The sequence below is a fragment of the Crocodylus porosus genome, unplaced genomic scaffold (assembly GCF_001723895.1).
Source record: "Crocodylus porosus isolate Cpor-Errol unplaced genomic scaffold, CroPor_comp1, whole genome shotgun sequence".
In the NCBI taxonomy this organism is placed as follows: domain Eukaryota; kingdom Metazoa; phylum Chordata; order Crocodylia; family Crocodylidae; genus Crocodylus; species Crocodylus porosus.
Window position 1 is genome coordinate 73,657,631 of NW_017728918.1, and position 6,322 is coordinate 73,663,952.

A 6,322-nucleotide genomic window follows, 5' to 3' on the forward strand; every position below is an offset into this window, starting at 1 on the left:
ATATATAGTATTTAAAGCACAGATATATATGTGTGTGTATTATATATTCAGACACTGGTTTCATGGGAGAAATTAACTGCATATATATATGCTTTAAATATGTCTGTTATATATTTTATGTATGTTATATATATTTGTTATATATATAACAAAATGCATGAGAGATAATGGAGTATTTGATTGACTGGAGGGAGAGTTTAGTTCGGTTCTTCAGCAAATTAAGCTTTCAGAAACAATGGTATGTGAGGTTTAACAACTGTTATTCTCTGATCCTCCCTTATTAGCCTTATGGTCACATTTACATATACCACCTTCTTGTCAACACTTCAGTCAAACACCTTAATAGTATCTGCAAATAGCCCCAGTGATAATCATTTACTGACATGTCCTAACAAGAACAAAAATATCCACAGTTTCCCAGCATCTGGAATGAGACACACAGAGAAACAGTATACCTGCTTCCTGTTAAATATAATTAGTAGAATCTTTCCCTCTGATCTGTTTAGCTTTTCCTTCAGGATTTTGTTTGAGGGGACATCTCTTGTCAGGGGCATTAATGTAAGAGTCCCTCTGTGGAATAATGCGCCATATAGTAAAACCTCTCCTGTTGGGGCACTTCAGGGCACCCTATAATGTGTTTATGTTTCAGAGATGGACAGCACTTGACAACATATACAAAAGGTACTTTTGGTACCTATAAGCCTCATCTAGTATAAACTTGGATATTTCTACTGACTCCAAGGAAAATATTAAACAAGATAAAAGTGAAAGCACACAGGCCAAATCTCTTGTTGCTATAAATTGGGATGCCTCTGTTGACTCCCTCAATTTAAACCAGCTGAAACTATGGACCACACACTTTAACTTTTATCTCCAGAATGTAGTGAGCTCATTCACAGTATTTCAAGTGCCAGTGTGGATACAGTCCAGCCCTGGAAAGAAGCACATTTGAACTGGCAAAGAGTAAATGGCTGCCATCAGGCATAAGCACTTGTTATATCAAGGCTCTGGCACATTATTTATAGAGGACTTATTCTAATTAATTCCATCCACACCTACCAGATGTGCAGTCTGTGATTATGCCAGCTGTTTACCAGAATACTTGATGTCCAAAGCTATCATGAGTATAACATGACATTCAATTTTAATGCTGCTAAATAAGGAAACTTTGTCGTAATATTCTCACAGACAATGAAATAGCAATGCTCTCATCTGCCCAGCTTTGAAATGTTAGTAAAATGTAAGCTTGTCCAGCCCTTATGCAAACACATGCCTTCCTCTGCGCACAGCCAACACCAATGTGCATCTACATGAGTTTCTCTATTAATGAAAATAATTAAAAACACACATACAAAATCTACAGTTCAGTAGATCAGAAAACAAATTGTAAGGAAATCTGATTAGCTAGCCAACATACAATTTTCTTTGTCTGTTCCAAGGTATTTTCAGAAACAAAGTCAGATTCTAACAGTCCTGATCACATAGACTAGAAATTCTACTTGGTGCATGGACTCATTAAAATCAATGGTTTCACTTGAAAGATAAGGTTCTTTCCAATATGAGAAAGTGTAGCAAAATCTAGATCCCATATTTCATTTTATTATACTACCAAGGGAAACAGGATTTTGGTTCAACTCTAGCATCCTGGATTTAAAGCTCTATCTTACAATGCTGACGCCAATGAAAAGTATGCTTTTGACTTCACTGGCAGCAGAATTGAGCCTTTAGTCAGTGTGTGTTTTGTTGTTTCCAAATTCACAGGTGCAAATATTTGTAAATCAATCATTTGCTGGTGAAAAGTAACTCTTTGGCCACTCGTACACCGGGAGAATAAAAGAAACATGGAGAGGACTGAAAGCTACAGATTTTTTTGTGTGAAGGATATGTCTTCATGGAATGACAATTTTTATGATAATCAGTTTGGGTTTAATAACCAGCTGGTCCTTCACTAAATCAGACAACTGATATATCAGACTAGAAAGAGATGCACCATGCTTGTAACAACCCTAATTTATAGCTTATAAAATTAAAACTTCTAATATATTTTTGAAAAAATATTGTTTCCCCATATCACTTAGTCTGGATAAGGAAAACCAATACACACAGAATTAGTAGTGCATAAGAGAAAAGTAAAACTTAATATCAGTTCACTGTAATTAGATAATCACAGAATTGTCCCCTTTAGAAAAGGTTTTTGTTTTAATTAGCTGTAAGCAAGGTTCTTTAAATAAACCAGTACCTCCGAATCACCCAACAGTATGGATATATAAGGGCTTTGATTCACAAAAACATGATCCTTTGTTGTTGTCGTTGATGTCTTAGTGAATCTGCAAATAAAACTTTGCCTTTGTGTGTGATATCCTGTATTATTTGCTATTCTGCTGGAGCACATTCTGTTACTACATTGAAAATTCTTGTTAAACTTACAGCTTACTATTCCTAGAAATATGCCATTCTTCCAGTGGATAGGATTAATTTTTTTCCTGTAAAAAGGGTATCTAAAATGAATATGTTTCTTATACACCAAAGTTATAAAACAAAGTATTATTGAAAAAATGGTGATAATTGTTGACCAAAATCTAATCAAATTTACATTAAAAACATTCCCCCACTATTTTATCTTGTTTGGGAGTGTGTCTTATCCACAGGTTCATTTTCTAGATGAGAAAATACAGTAGCATTATGCTGTGAAGATACCGCGCTATTCACAGATAGATTATGTACAGCAGTATGAAATATTTGCATTTCTAATTCTAGCACTTACAACCCATGTTTGGAGTCAATCTTACTTCCACAGTAGCTCTGCAAAAGAGTTGTAGGACGGGGTCTTATATTTGCTAAACATCTTCAGATTTAACGTTGTGTTTTTATTTTGCCATGTTTCCTGCCTTTTTCCTATAAAGATATTTGAAGAAGTTGTCTCTTGCTATAGATCAGGGCTGGGCAAAATACAGCCCATAGGCCAGATCCAGCCCATGGAGCAATTCTGTCCATCCCACAGTGGGGCCCATCCCCCCAGGTGGCACTGGGTCACCCCCATCCAATGCTAGCCTGCAGCTTTCCCCAGGATGCCCTCATGACACCAGCAGCCCTAGGCCCACCAGCTCAGTGTGGGGTGGAGTGGCATAGAGTGGAATGGCATGGGGTAGCAGCAGGAGCCCTGGCGAGGGCACTATATCCAGCGCCTGGGCCAGGGGCCAGTCTCCATGGAAACCATGGGCGGCCAGGTGGAGAGCTGCCTCCGGGGCCAGGGGCCAGTCTCCATGGAGATGGGTCCCCAGCCCCAGCCCTGGCTCTGGACACAGTGGCCTCACTGGGGCTCCCACCACTGCCCCCACACTGCTCAGCTTCACACCGTTCTGCCCCACACCGAGCCGGAGGGGCAGGGGCCTGCTGCTGCACAGCCATTGCACAGTAAGCTGTAAGCTGGCACAGGATGGGGGTAAATCCCATAGCCCTGGCCCATTCCTGGGTGTTGCAAGTGGTGGGGTGTGGAGTTGCCACCAGGTCCACACCCTCCCCCTCCCCTGCCTGTGGTCTGTATGGCCCAAGACAGGGGAGGGGACAAGTAAGGGGAGAGGGGAGGGAGGCTAAATTCCTTCTGATACTCCTTCATGGGGATCACAGCCATCCTCTTCCCTGCATGGGTGCTGTGCCCCCTCCCTCCCCCCCCCCATGAGGCCTGTTGGTGGCTTTCAGCTCTGCCCTGGTGCTGTCACTGTCCCAAGATCCTGGCCCCGGCCCCAGATCTGACCTACCAACACATGGCTTGCTCTAAGCTGCGTGATCATAAATCAGGTTCTGCTTTTGCAGACATCCATCAGTACCAGAAGCTACCCCAAGAATGTGATCTAAGTTGGGATGGGGGAAGAGGCAGCTGGGATTGTGTGGGGAGGGGAACTAGTCAGTCCTAGCAGGGTTGGTAGGATTGCAGGGGGGTTGGTGAGTCTGCAAGACTTCGTGGGTCTGTGAGGGGGGGTGTCTATCTTGGGTTGGAGGGGATTGAAGGACTGAAAATAGCCTGCTCAGAGACAGGTAGGAAAAGTGGAGCCCCAGGGCTACAGTGAGCAGCTGGGTTTCCTCACTCCTAGGGCTGCGCTCTGAACATATACAAATGTTTCTTAGATCAGGCTACACTTTTCCTCATCTAACATAGTTCGCCTTCTCTAATGAACTAATTTAGATTGGGCCAGACATTTTTTGCCTGATCTAAACTCCCCAAATGTCTGTACAGATCAGCATTAGGTTGACCCTAGTTAGGTCAAGCTAAGTGTAACATCTGCAAGTACCCTGAATCTGAATTTATTAACTTTCTATACTGCAGTATACCAATCCAAAACTCACTGAAGTGAAAGGGGTTTGGCCTAAGAAAGAGAGACAGCAATTTTATTTATTTATTTCTTGTTGGCCCATGTTAGGAACAAGTCTTGTATATTCAAAGGGTTTTTAACTATAAAAACTATGACTATAGGAAAACACAATTGATTCATTCTTTTCAACATTTTATTTAAACTATTGCATAGAAATTACTTAATGATGAAATTATTCTTCAGCATAACTGAATATTTCAAAGGTAGCTTCAGTGGTTTTCATTTTGTTTCTATAAGAAAAGTGTCTGCAAAACATGACTGACATATACTGTCAGTAATTTAAGCCATATAGGATAGTTTTATGATGCCATCTACACAGGTAAGCAAGATAGAAAAATCTTTTCTGTATATTTTTCCAAGTATTATGCATTATACGATGATTGTAGATTAACTACCATTGTCTAAATGGTTACATATTTTCAAGTACTGTATCCAGTAGTGAATGAAGAGATGTAGTATTGCTATTGTTTGTATGTTTTTGGTTAACAGAAAACATTAAGGTAAGAATGGGGCACTTGATTGTGAAGTTTGAAGAAGACTTGAGTTTTCAGTGAGCAGAAGACACTAGCACTGGGGAAAGCATACAACATTTTTAAAGAAAAAGATATGGGTTAAAAGCCGTTTCTTAGTAAAGTCAGATGATGAAGTCTCAGAGCCAGTTATGCATACTTCCATCCACTTAAAACAGTATGTTTGTAAGAATTGCCATTAGTGCCGTGTCTTTATATATGCACAGGGAGAGCACGAAAGTAAGTGTATTCTGGCTTATAAAGTTAGAATAAAGCTCCATAATCTTTTATTTATAACTCTCCATTCACTTGTCATTTGCACCTTTCCAAAATGCAGTAGCAGACATACAAAAATGGCAAAGGTACTGTAACTGTTTTATACAGACTTAGGGGAAAGTCTGTCTTCCATAAAATCAAAGGATAATTTGATAAAGAATGCATCCCTGTTGACGCCTAATACTTTCAATGCACTATTTATTATATAACTGCTATGTAACAGAGAAAACCTTGTATTTATTTGTATGTCCTTTTATCCTGTTACATAACTGAGCTTCAGCTCTGTATGGGAAAAAGTATAAGACAATTCATTTAGCGGCATCTTTTCTATATGCACCAGAGCCATATACATACTCATAACCTTAAAGTTATAGTACTACCAGTCAGATATCAGTGTAAATGATATCATCCCCCATGCAAATAGTTAACTTTCTTAGTAGACTAGAATGTAAAGACCAAGGGTAACATTTTCTAATGTGTCTCAGTGGCTTAAGTATAAAGCTGTGTGAAAAATAGATATTTTGGTTGCTAGGTAAACCAGGGGAGATAGGGGGAATCAGGCCAACCAGAAACTAAGAGCACCTATACACGTGCAGGGAGGCTGCTCTGACATCCTGTAATTATGGTGTGTCGGAGCACAATAAATTAATCAAGTCTGATGAAGCATGGTAACTACCGTGCTCAATCAGACTCCAGCGTCCCCGTGCTGAAAAATGGCAGTGGGGGCACTTTAACTAAAGTTAGCTTGACGAGCTTTAGTTAAAGCACTCCCACCACCATTATTCAAAATGGGGACACTGATGCATGTGACGATCCAGGCACTTTAATTAGAGCGTCTCTGATTGCCACTCTAATTAGAGCAACCCTTCCCACTCCTTGAGTACGTGTATAGACTCCCTAAATGTTCCCATTTTTTAATAATATGAATAGTCAAAAAATTTCCTTCTGAGTTGAACAAAACATTTCATTTCATTTTCATTTTTGTAAAAAATACCTTTTACAACACAAAAATGAAAAAACTTCAATTTGAAAATTTCATAGTTAGTCTTTTAGGATGAGTTTTCAAGAGAGGGGTTGCTAAAGATAAATTAATTCAGTACAGATTCATCAAATGTTTTGGTCAACCTGAGCCTACATGTTCTCACACTCCCTCCCCCTGCCCCCTGC